Below are 12,533 nucleotides of genomic sequence, written 5' to 3'. Positions count from 1 at the left end.
CAGTTGATAAGAGCTTTTTGTCAGCAAACACTACTAATTAGGCCAACCAGTTGCAGCTGTGGTGTCTTGTGTGCCAATTACGAATGAAACCGCTTTGCCGTTGAAAACGCTATTAAAAAATCTATTTGAATAATTATTTTTGTCAGATTATTGAATGATTTAGTTGTAGGCCGTGTTCTAAGCGGGATAATGTATATTGAGGCGGTGATTACTGGGAAATAATGACCTTCAGGTGAATCATTAAGCCCTCCGCTGCGCGTCGGGCTCAATCATCACCTGTCGGTCATTATTTCCCCCGTAATCACCGCCTCAATATACATTATCCCTTACTTAGAACACGGCTCTCTTGAATACTCGATTCTGATTGGTCAATCAACAAGATTCACCGGTCATTATTTCTCGACAACCGACCGCTGCTCTGCCACACCTGGATTAATCAGTTGATAAGAGCATTTTGTCTGCAGACACTACTAATTAGGCCAACCAGTTGCAGCTGTGGTGTCTTGTGTGCCAATTACGAATGAAACCGATTTGTCGTTGAAAACGCTATTAAAAAATCTATTTGAATAATTATTTTTGTCAGATTACTGAAATAATTTAGTTGTAGGCCGGGATTACTGGAAATAATGACCTTCAGGTGAATGATTAAGCCCTCCGCTGCGCGTCGGGCTCAATCATTCACCTGTCGGTCATTATTTCGCCAGTAATCACCGGCTCACAATACATTATCCCTTACTTATTCAGCTTACAAATACATGTTCTCCTACTATTCTCTGCTGCTTTCATGCTGCCTCCAGTGTTTACTTTAGCTCCCCCTCGACCAATCACTCTGAACAACCCTACTTACAGTACCATTCACTCTCTCAACAACTGTACTCACAGCAGTGTTGACACTTCTCACTTAGCCCAGATCAGCCAGGGCTTGAAGGAGCACACGCTTAATTGAACACAAATGTATTAATATCGAACGTGTTTTCGCACGAATACAGGGCACTGCACTCCGTCGGGTCGCCATCAGTGCACCCCCTGAGTTTCAAGTTGATCCGACCAACGGTTCTCGAGATACGCGAAGGACAGACAGAGAGAGAGAGAGAGACAGACGCCATCGTCATTATAGTATAGATGTTCAAACGTATTTGCTATGTACATAGTAACATGGAGAAACTGATGCCAACATAAATGTTTTGCTAAACTGAAAAAAAAGAAAACTAGAACGACTGCAACGCGGACTTATGCCTCCGCCATTAGTTCATTCTTGAACATTCTTCTTGCTGTAGCGTGCAGGACGCTAGCCTACAGCCACCTTACTGAACCTCATATTCAAGCATCTAGAGGGCAGTAAGAATCACATTAGACTGCTTTTTGCTGATTTCTCATCAGCATTTAACACCATCCAGCCGCACATTCTGGTCGAGAAATTAACCAGCTCTTTCGGTCTGGATAAGTGCCTCCTTGGTTGGATTCTAGATTTCCTAACGAATAGATCTCAGCAGGTGAGGGTCAATGGGATACTGTCCAGTATCTTATTGTCCTCTACCGGCTCGCCCCAAGGCTGTGTTTTATCTGCTTTCTTATATATTCTATACACCAATGACTGTCGCAGCCGTTTCACCAACAGATTCATCGTCAAGTATGCTGACGATTCTGTCATCGTCAGTCTGCTTGACGACGATGATGTGGGACACGGCCAAGTCATCGACGACTTCGTTTCTTGGTGCGAAAACGCTTCCTTACAACTTAACGTTTCTAAAACGAAAGAGGTTTGTATTGATTTTAGACGTTCCCCCCCTGTTCCCCAGAGCAGTATTGTCAACGGTCAGCCTGTCGACATAGTGACCGACTACAAATATCTGGGTACGGTAATTGACAGCAAGCTGAAGTTTGATCTGAATACCGACATGCTGTGTAAGAAAGGTCAGCAGCGCCTTGTCTGCCTTAGGAAGCTGGCCAAATTTCAGGTCGACAAAACTCTGATGAAAATGTTCTATAGTGCTTTTGTGGAGTCTGTCATTTCCTTTTCCATAATCTGCTGGTATGGTAATCTTTGTGCAAAAGACAAGAACTCCCTGGGGAGAATAGTGAAGGTGGCTTCAAAAATAGCCGGAACCCAGTTCAGAAGCCTGGACCAGATCTGTAACAATCAGGTGCTGAAAAAAGCTGTGTCCATCCGATTAGATGATGCCCACCCTCTGAGGTTCGAATATGAGCTGCTTCCTTCCGGGCTCCGCCTTCGTGCCCCCATAGTTAAAAAGAACAGATACAGAAATTCCTTTGTGCCTGTCTCTATCAGAGCGATGAACGCTGCTGGGGTACAAATGTAATGTCTCCCCATCTGCCGTTGCTGTTATTTTATTTATTTTATTTATTTTATTTTATTTTATTTTATTTTATTTATTTTATTTATTTTATTTATTTTATTTATTTTATTTATTTTATTTATTTTATTTATTTTATTCTTTTATCCTTTTATCTTTATTTATTCTTAGGGGTACAGTACAGTATATCTGTATTATATACTTTGTCTGCCCTTTGGTCTGGACTGTGGTTTTCTTTTGTGCGTTAATACAATGATACATTGTAGCTCTTTCTTGTGATATAAATGTGCTGCTGAGAGTGAAGGCAGTCACTCGCCACACTGCACTTTGCTACCATGCACTTTATATCTCTACTGTGCACTTTAGATCGTTGCTACTGTTGTCATTTGCACTTTAACTGTTGTGTTGCACTTTAAACTGCTGCTCTAGACTGTTTTTTAATCTTGAATCTTGAGTCCAAATCAACATTTGAGGCAAATTGGAAGAAATTCCATCAAGGCACTCCTGAGATGTTGCGTTACAGAGCTTGGAAATTGGGTGTGTGAGGTCACAGTGGCCTTGAACTTTGACCACCAAAATGTAATCAGTTCATCCTTGAGTCCAAGTGGACGTTTGAGGCAAATTCGAAGAAATTCCATCAAGAAACTCCTGAGATATCGTGTTAACAAGCTTGAAAATGGCATTCGAGAGGTCACAGTGACCTTGACCTTTGATAACCGAAATGGAATCAGTTCATCCTTGCATCCAAGTCGATGTTTGAGCCAAATCAGAAGAAATTCTATCAAGCCGTTCTTGAGATATTGCGTTAACCAACTTGGGAATGGCGTTTGTGAGGTCACAGTGACCTTGAAGTTTGTATCAGAAGTTTGTGATCAGTTCATCCTTGAGGCCAAGTTAATGTTTGAGGCAAATTTGATGAAATTCCGTCAAGGCATTCCTGAGATATGGCGTTAACAAGCTTGAAAATGGCGTTGGAGAGGTCACAGTGACCTTGACCTTTGATCACCAAAATGTAATCTTTTCATCGTTGCGCACAAGTCGACGTTTGAGCCAAATTGGCAGATATTCCATCAAGGCATTCATGAGATATCGCGTTAACAAGCTGGAAAATGGCGTTTGAGAGGTCACAGTGACCTTGACCTTTGACCTTTACCACCAAAATCTAATCACATCATCCTTGAGTCTAAGTCGATGTTTGAGGCAAATTTGATGAAATTCCGTCAAGGCGTTCTTCAGATATCGCGTTAACGAACATCCGTCGAACATACGTCCGTACGTACGGACGTATGTCCGTCCGTACGTACGGACGGACGTACGGACAACCCGGATCCATAATGCCTCCGGCCTGGCTATCGCCGGCGGAGGCATAAAAAAACTACGATGCTGACCTTGATTGGCACGGTTACGTCATCAATTATGATGCATTTCCTGATTGGCCCAGTTACATCATCAACGATGATGCAGTTCCTGATTGGCCCGGTTACGTCATCAACAACAACACAGACCTTGATTGGCCGGGTTACATTGTAATTTCAGGGGGGGAAGCAAGGTGGTTTTGACCAGGTTACAGATACCCTACCCTCCCCGGGTCACCTTGGTCGATCAGGTCCATCTCCATGGCGTCCTCAGAGATGACGTCGAGCAGGGGGCTGGGGGGGCGCGGCTCGCCGGCGTTGGACGCCCCGCTGCCGCCGAAGCCCTCGCTGGCACTGCTGCTGCCCAGGCTGCCCGTGCTGCCCAGGCTGCCACTGGGGCTGGAGGAGCGCGGGCTGGCACTGGGCGAGGACACCAATGCCTCCCCTGACCGCTCTGGGGGGCCCGGGGGGGGCAGCTGCAGCACGGGCCGCGGGTGGTGGTGATGATGATGATGATGGTGGTGATGATGATGGTGATGGGCAGGGCAGTCAGACGAGGTCTCGGAGCAGGAGGAAGAGGAGGAGTCAGATGAGGAGGAGGAGGATGCGCTGGAGGGGGAGGAGGGGCAGGAGAAGGAGGTGGGCGAGGAGGCGGGGGGCAGCGCCGAGTGGAGCGATGACCGCACGGCCGGGGACAGGGAGACCTCGGCGTCGGCCATCTTGAAACAGCGGAGCCTGGAAAGAGAGAGAGAGAGAGAGGGAGGGAGGGAGAGAAAATCAATAACTGTGGCTATTTCATGTTTTTTTCTATAAATAAAACAGCACCAATTAGAACCCTGTGGAATAGACAATATAAGAAGAGATGCACCGATCCACTTTTCTTCAGTTCTGATCCGATTCCGATGCCTGAATTTGGATATCTGCTGATGTAGTCCCAGCAACCCATTATCATGGTCCTCACACATCTGGAAAGTCCTTGCATGGTGCTGCTGCTCTTACCCGACAACAATCAGGAGAGCAGTGGAAAGTGATTGTCTCGTACAACACATCAAAGAACTCTTCCCAGAAAGAGACTCAGTAAACAAACTGTAAAACACCAACTCAGCTATTTCTCATAAGACTTTAAGCCCACAGACTAGGGCTGTCAATCTCCCTCTATAATCAAATTCGAATTTCAGTGCTTTATACATTTTAATATTCGAATTATATTCGAATATTTTAATTAATTTTTAATTGAATTAAAAAAAAAAAAAAAAAATTTGGTCTGAGTGAGTTGTTGTCTTCTCTTATGTTATGTTCTGATTCTAAATATAGCTGAATCTTTGGGTTTGACCAAGTAAAACTTTTTCTAAGCATTTTACCAAATGTAGATGGAAAAGTGAATGGTGGATGAATATTCAAAATAATATTAGGCTTATCACAAATAGTCCAGCAATGATGTTTATTTAAGAAAACATGTTCCTTGTACAATGTACATGCATTCATTGCATTAGAAAATAGGTCAGATAACCAGAGCTTAGTTAATATTCATCAGTGATGTATTGGTGCTGTCTGAAATGCTAAAATAAAATAATTGATAATAAAAAAAGACACAGCCTTTGTTTGAGCTCCTTATCAATAAACAAATAAGTAAACTTTGCCAAAACAACAATGAGCCATGAACAAAAAAAAATCAGTCACGTATTGCACTTAACTCATTCAGTGCCAGCCACTTTTGGAGAACGGATGCTCCCAGTGCCAGAGTTTTCAGAGCGTTTTCAGTGATTTCTCGAGGCCCACAGAATATTGTGTGATATTACTATGTAAACACCGAACACGCACAAGAACGAGCTGGCTCTATTGTATCATCAGCAAAAAAAAGTTTATTGATACCATTTTCCGTTCTTTAGTTATGAGCCGGAGAAGATAGGTTGTTTTCAGCGTTTTCAGGCTTTTCAAATTATTAGCTGAGATAATCCGCCTTTTGTGAAATGCAGCATTTCAAGCACATTCACTGAGTCTGAAGATAATATTTTCTGATGTAGTGACGTAGTTGTTGTGTGATGCCCTGCGTGCACCACCCCCCTCCCCCCCTCCCCCCGTAAACTCCTCCCCACACTGCACACAGCCTCACGCAACCATTATATTTTCGGAGTGCTGCGTTTGTGTGCTGCTGTCGGCTCTCAGCGCCACAGCAGGGAAGAGCCAACCCGGATTGCTGAATGGTTTGGCGTCAGGGGCTGCTTTCCTGTCTGCTAATCGGGTGGAGAAACTATACAGACAGACAGACAGACAGACAGGGACAGAGGGGCTCAGTTGTGAGCGCGGATTGACTCCTGTTCGGAGCCAATGTCAGCTCCCGCGACAGAGCAAATGGCTCTGGGAGCATGCATCGGGTTGTCTTTGATCCACGGCTTTTAGGCTGTTTCTCGGACCTGTCTCTAATCTGGACTGCACCGAGCAAGCACTGTCGCCACCTAATGAGTCCGTAAAATAGGTTATACACCTCCAATAGCTACTATAGTTGTACAGGAGCTGCGGAAGGCTTTGATCGACGTCCCACCGTCAAAAAACGCATTGGACGTCGAAGGACGTCCGTGGCATTCTACGTCACTATTTAATTGGACGTCGAAGGACGTCCATGGCATTCAATGAGTTAAGAGCTACAGGTTTACATTCAGTATAGCAGCTTCAACAGTCAACTTCAGTTAACAATGAATGAATGAATCGGGAGGTACGGTGGTGCAGTGGTAAGCACTATCGCCTCACAGCTCGAAGGTCATGGGTTCGATTCCCACCTGGACCGATGTGAACACTGAAGGAATGCGTGCCCGTCCGCATGTCCTAGAGTGCCCACCGCCCGGGTGGGGTCGGCAAAATGGCCTTTCTGTGTGGAGTTTGCATGTTCTTCCCGTGCCTCCCGGGGGTCTCCTTCATATAGGAACCCCCTTCACAAAAACATGCAACATCCTGGTTGCTTATATGGTTCCTCCTCTGATCGTTAAGGGCGCCTGTTCAGAGGGAGGGGAACTGGTTGGAATAGCGTGAACCTCCCACGTGCTATGTCCTACCAGTGAAGCTCCCTCGGGCAGGTGAAAAGAAGCGGCTGACTTGACTGCCCATGTCTCGGAGGATGCATGGAATCAGTCTCGGCTCTCCCCAGATCGGCAGAGGATGGAGTAGCAACCAGGATTGAGTAATCAAATGAGCACTAAACGGGGGATAAAATGGGATAAAAAATCGGGAAAAAAAAACATTAAAAAAAAAAAAAAAAAAAAAAAAAAAAAACAATGAATGAACATACATTTTAAGAGCTACAGGTAGGTTTACATCAGTATAGCAGCTTCAACAGTCAACTTCAGTTAACACTCTTTTCTTCAAGTATGTTGTCAAAACTTGTCACTGTTCTAGTGTTCTAAAAAATAAATAATAATAATAATAATAATAATAATAATAATAATAATAATAATAATAATAATAATAATAATAATAATAATAATAATAAATAAATAAAAAACGTTTGAAAAAAATAATAATAATCGAATTTCGTTCATAATTATTAAATTCGAATAATATTCGAATATCAAAATTCGTTTCAACAGCCCTACCACAGACACACCAAGCCCACAGACACACCAAGCCCACAGTCGGCCATTGGCCATCTCTGGGCATCTGTTGTAGTGTTGCACGATTTGGGGGAAAGGTGCGATTAGCGATTATGAGGTGGACAATATTGGGATTTGCGATTGTGATTGCGATATAATAAACAAATGGTATCTAGGGATGTGCCGGCATGAGTTTTTGACTGTATCGATAACCTTGGACAAAAATACCACGGTTTCACTAAAATACATGAAATATATTACAATTTAAAATATATTAAAACTAAATAAATAAAACAATTTGAAATAAAATTATCTTTACAAAAAAATAAAAAACAATTAGACATTTGCCTCTCCCAAACATGTAAAAAAGAAACTGCACTGTGTTACAGCACATAGAAGATTGCTCAGACTGCAAAATTAGTTACATGTCTGTCCAGTAGGGCTGTGCCGATTCACTTATCTCCCGATTCGATACTATCACGATACTTTGGTGCCGATTCGATATATATTGCGATTCACGATTATTGCGATTCTACGATTATTGCGATTCGATATTACGATTTATTGCGATTTTTGTTTATTTTTTTCTTTTATTTTTTCAGTTTGTTTGCTTTTTTACACTAGATTAGAACATGGGAAAAGTTGAATCATACACTAGAGACTGTATATTATATATCATGAGTAGGGCTGGGCGATATAGTTAAAAACAGGGGCGGACTGGGATCATAATTCAGGCCGGGCATTAGATACCAAGCAGGCCAGGCCGATATGGGCCAACGCGAGTGAAATTTGGGCCGTTTGAAGCCAGATTTGGGTCCAATTTTACAATGAGATGCACCCACTTTAACCCTGAAGTGTAATTATTACTTCAGACTAACTAATAAAGTAATAAAACCACTAGTAAACCAGTAGGCGGCGCCTGGCCTGCTGTTCAGTGAGTGGCCTGACTGCAAGCACCCAAAAAAAAAAAAATTTTTTTTTTTTTAATTTGCGATTATCGATTCTGGAATAAAAGATCGATCCAAAAAATCGTGACATTAAAAATCGCGATACTTAGGTGAATCGATTTTTTCCCCCACCCCTAGTAGGAAGTAGCAACTTGTTACACGCTGAAAGTAAGTTTGACTACACGTTTGTAGTTTGTGTACTGGTCACATCTACTCCATTTTGATCGGGTAAAGCGCAGCATGCGAGCCTGCCCCCTACGAGCCTGCCCCCTACGAGCGTTGTTGTTATTCGGCTTTTTTTTTTTTGTTATTTTTTTTTTTTGTTATTTTTTTTTTTTTAATTTGCGATTATCGATTCTGGAATAAAAGATCGATCCAAAAAATCGTGACATTAAAAATCGCGATACTTAGGTGAATCGATTTTTTCCCCCACCCCTACTGTCCAGTAATACAATGATACACCCCGTTTATTTATTTTGTAGCAACAGATGGCCTTAAACGCCACACTCGCGTGATGCTTCTTGAGAGAGAGGGGAGGTAACGTGCATCTGCAGACTTTATCGAGGGACCATGAAGGCGTCATGTGACAGGCTAGTTAAGTCTGGGTGTGCTGCTGCTGGCAGCTGTGACAGTGTTTTGCTGCTATTAACCTTGTTGATCTCGCTATATTCTTCATCACAGCGGGTCATTACCCGCTGTGCACTTAATCATGCACTAGTTCTGCATAAGCACCTGCAGCTCTCTCCTTATTTTACTGACGTTCTCACTAATCACATGGCTGTTTAAATGCGTTTCTGAACGGCTAGCTAGTTATTAGCACAGCTCGCTGTTGACGGTCATGGATGTTCTCTCTCTCCCTCTTACCGAGAGGGAGAGAGAGAGCCTCCATGATCCATGATGTAACCTTGCTGCGCATAACATTACTTATTTGCGGGAGTGCATGGGAGAAGTCTCCCGCTAGTGTTGATGCCCAGTGTGATGGCAGAGAAACGTGTGTTTGCTGCGTCGCATGTAACGTTTAGAGGCACATAGGGCTGTCACTTTTTCCCAAATTCGTTCGAATATATTCGAAGTTTTTTGGTTAATTAAAAAAAAAAAAAAAAAAATCAGTCCAGCTGAACGTAAGTTCTGTCTTAAGTTAGGGTGTAAAGTCCACACTAACTGCTACGTTCAAACTAGTTACGGTAGTTTGACACTAAAGTTGTGTCTTTGTTTGGTTGCACCACGGAGACGTAAGGTACATCTTAACTAGTAGACCCTAAAGTCCATACTAACCAAAATAGTGTCGCAGACAATGACGTGTACAGTATCTGTGACCAATCAGTGGAAAGCACGGTGGAAACGGTGTTTATTTACGGTTGTTTAAGTAAGTGGAGTGAAAACAGGACATGTTGCCCACCGCAAATTAGTGCTTTCATATTTCATCAACACTAATCAAATGAGAACGTTATTGAGTAACGTTCGTTTAGGTTCATATTACTGAATATGTTTATCAGTATTGTAGGCTATACCACCATCCTGCCTCACTAAATTGTTGCGGTTATTTTAATTTGTATGCAGTGCTGCAGCTTGTGGGAAACAAAAGCGTGAGTCATAAATATGAAAGGGTGTAATTTATCACGGAGAGCGCGTTGCGGACGCAAAACAACGATGCGCCACGGTGCCAAGTTGCAATCCGTGCCAACTGCTATTTTATGGAGGACTTTACACCTAGTAAGACGTAGGTGTAAATTTTAAGTTCTAACTTATGCCTACGTTGTAACTATTTCACTTGGTGCAACCCAAATATTTTTAGTAGTGCGTAAACTCGGACTTAGTGAGACTTTACGTTCAAACTAGCTTACGTTTCAACTTACGCACAGCTGGTGCAACCCACTGCAGGCCACCGGGCATCAGCCCGACGTGTTAGCTTGGACGCTCACAGTCACAACACTGCCTCACAAACTTGGCTACATCCAACTTTTCAGACCCTGGAGACAATCTTTCTCAGAAGAGACTAACGCGACAAATCTGGAGACTTTTTCTGACATGGGATTAACATTACCAGCAAGCAGCAGTTGGTTAATTTTGGTTCATAAAAAAAAAAAAATAATAATAATAATAATAATAATAATAATAATAATAATAAAAATAAAATAAAAAAATTTAACAGTCAATTTACATATCAAACACGAACCCCTCCCCCACATTCGAAGTTGCATTCGAATTTCGAATGAAAAGTGACAGCCCTAGAGGCACACACACACACACTCAAAAAGATGTGAAAATAATAATAAATATAGCCGCAAGCGGCGATGCGGGGTCCAAGCTTCTGGTGACTTGGGGGTTATATGTCAGATAATATTAATATAGACACTGAATTGCACATTTAGTCAGAGTTGATATGTGCACATATATGATATGTGAGTGATGACTGCACAAGTGTGATTTAAGCTGTGGTGATGGGGGCTTTATATAGTACCAGGAGAAGGGCATTTATGATGTCATTTATGATGTCATTTATGATGTCATTTATGATGTCATAACTGACGTCGTCATAGAGAAGGTGACAGTCTTGTGACATCACTGATGATGTCATCTATGATGTCATCTATGATGTCATCTATGATGACATAGTGTCAAAGTTTAAACATTTATCATTTCAAGACGGTTTCACGTATCCAAATTCTTTATACAACTTTAGATCAGGGAAGTCCAGAGATGACACAGAAAAAGTTTGGGCTCATTCGGGCAAATGGCCTAGGACGAGTTCGTTTTTTTTTTTGGAAAATCTAGCAGGCTTAAATGGGTGTGAGTTATGGGTCAATACGCAAAAGGGTCTGTTATAGCGCCACCATCTGGCCAATATGGCTAATTTTTTGTCTCTGAGCAGTGGGGCACATTTCCAACCTATGTGCAAGGTCTGGCTACTGTAGCCCTTACGGTTTTTGACGTGCATGCTGTTTTAGGGCAGAATAATAATAATAAACATTACAGATACAATAGGGATCCACGCACTTCGTGCTTGGACCCCTAATAATCGCACACTTTTGCGGTTATGTAATCGCACGTGCTGACATCGGGATTGCGATTGCGATTAGATTAATCGTGCAGCACTAATCTGTTGCTCTAGTATTTGCGGTGTGTCTTGTACCGTTGGCTCTAGGCGGCTTTCCAGCCGCTTCAAAATGTTGAATTTTTAATTGCCAGGCAGAACCGCCATGAGGGCTGCATCTGGCCCCCAGGCCGCATAATGCCCATGTCCGAGTAATGCAGTGTGTACAACTGATTGAATGAGACACAAATAAGGGTAGCCTCAAAAAGCACAAGTCACTGGTATATACAATAATTCCATGTCTGTATGTCTGTCCTTCGCGTATCTCAAGAACCATTTGTCAGTTCGACTTCAAACTTGGAGAGTGCGGTTAGGGGGACCTAGCATCTCCCCAGACTCAAATATTACGTTGAATCGCTGCACTCCGCATACTACATAAATTAGTCTGTGCCACTTCACAGCCACTTCTGGGGTTTGAGGACGGGTCTCGGGGGGTTGAAACTGAATGAGTGACAGGTCGTAGCACCAATGAGAGAGTGGTTAAAAAATGGGCTGGGTCTCCCCTGCCGTCTGATCGCAAAGTCGTATACTGATTGGCGAACACTGAATCCACTGGCCAATCACTGGCCAAGTGAACGGTTCGCTTCCTACCCCAGCTGGCTGAGGGAAAGTGTCCCAGACCCAGAGAGAGATCTGCAGCATGCAGTAACTTAGTAAGTAAGCCGTTTTCCCACATGCGTACCGGAAAATTACCTGTAAGTCAATATCGGACATTTCCCGGAATTTCCCTTCACACCTGGGCGCTCGCATGTGGGAATATAGCAGCGAAATTGCCTGTATGTTGGGGGGCGGGGCGGCACTGCAGAGCGGGTGGGGAGTGATGTGTTGGCAAAACTCTGATGGTGAAATAAGTTTGCTTGTCACACAATAAATCACACTCGTTTAACTTAAGAGGGCATGTATGTTGTATCATTCACATTCGCTGTAGAAAAGGGTCCATAATGGCCCACCATCAGGCCTGTTCTCGGGGCAATTGATGCCCGCGAACCAACGCGCCAACGACGTAATGACGATGACACCGCCGTGACATCATCAATGATGACGTCAGAGTTCACCTGTGAGGTCATCGGCGATGTCAGACGGTCTAGGCTGACTGTGATGGCAGACGGGACTTTGCGGGGTCACCGATGATGTCATAGCTCCCTGGACGTGGTGACATCACCAACGAGGGTGTATATTACAAGGTGTTCTGTGACGCTGTATTCCTCTTCTTCATAATGTCTTCCCTTCCCACGACC

The 12,533-nt window shown here is 43.3% G+C and overlaps 1 pseudogene across 1 annotated transcript in view; it reads right to left on the bottom strand.

The window, feature by feature from the left end:
- LOC310785569 (phosphatidylinositol 4-kinase beta-like) overlaps positions 1 to 12,533 on the bottom strand; it is a 101,283-nt pseudogene that overhangs the window by 76,433 nt on the left and 12,317 nt on the right. Inside the window, exon 2 of the transcript XR_014554073.1 lies at positions 3,909 to 4,405. The product of XR_014554073.1 is annotated as a phosphatidylinositol 4-kinase beta-like (transcript). The remainder of the gene's footprint in view (positions 1 to 3,908; positions 4,406 to 12,533) is intronic.

The sequence above is a fragment of the Poromitra crassiceps genome, assembly GCF_964638095.1.
Source record: "Poromitra crassiceps genome assembly, chromosome: 11".
NCBI classification, from domain to species: Eukaryota; Metazoa; Chordata; class Actinopteri; order Beryciformes; family Melamphaidae; genus Poromitra; species Poromitra crassiceps.
Note: the sequence above shows the minus strand (reverse complement) of the source record. Positions and strands in the feature narration are given on the sequence as shown.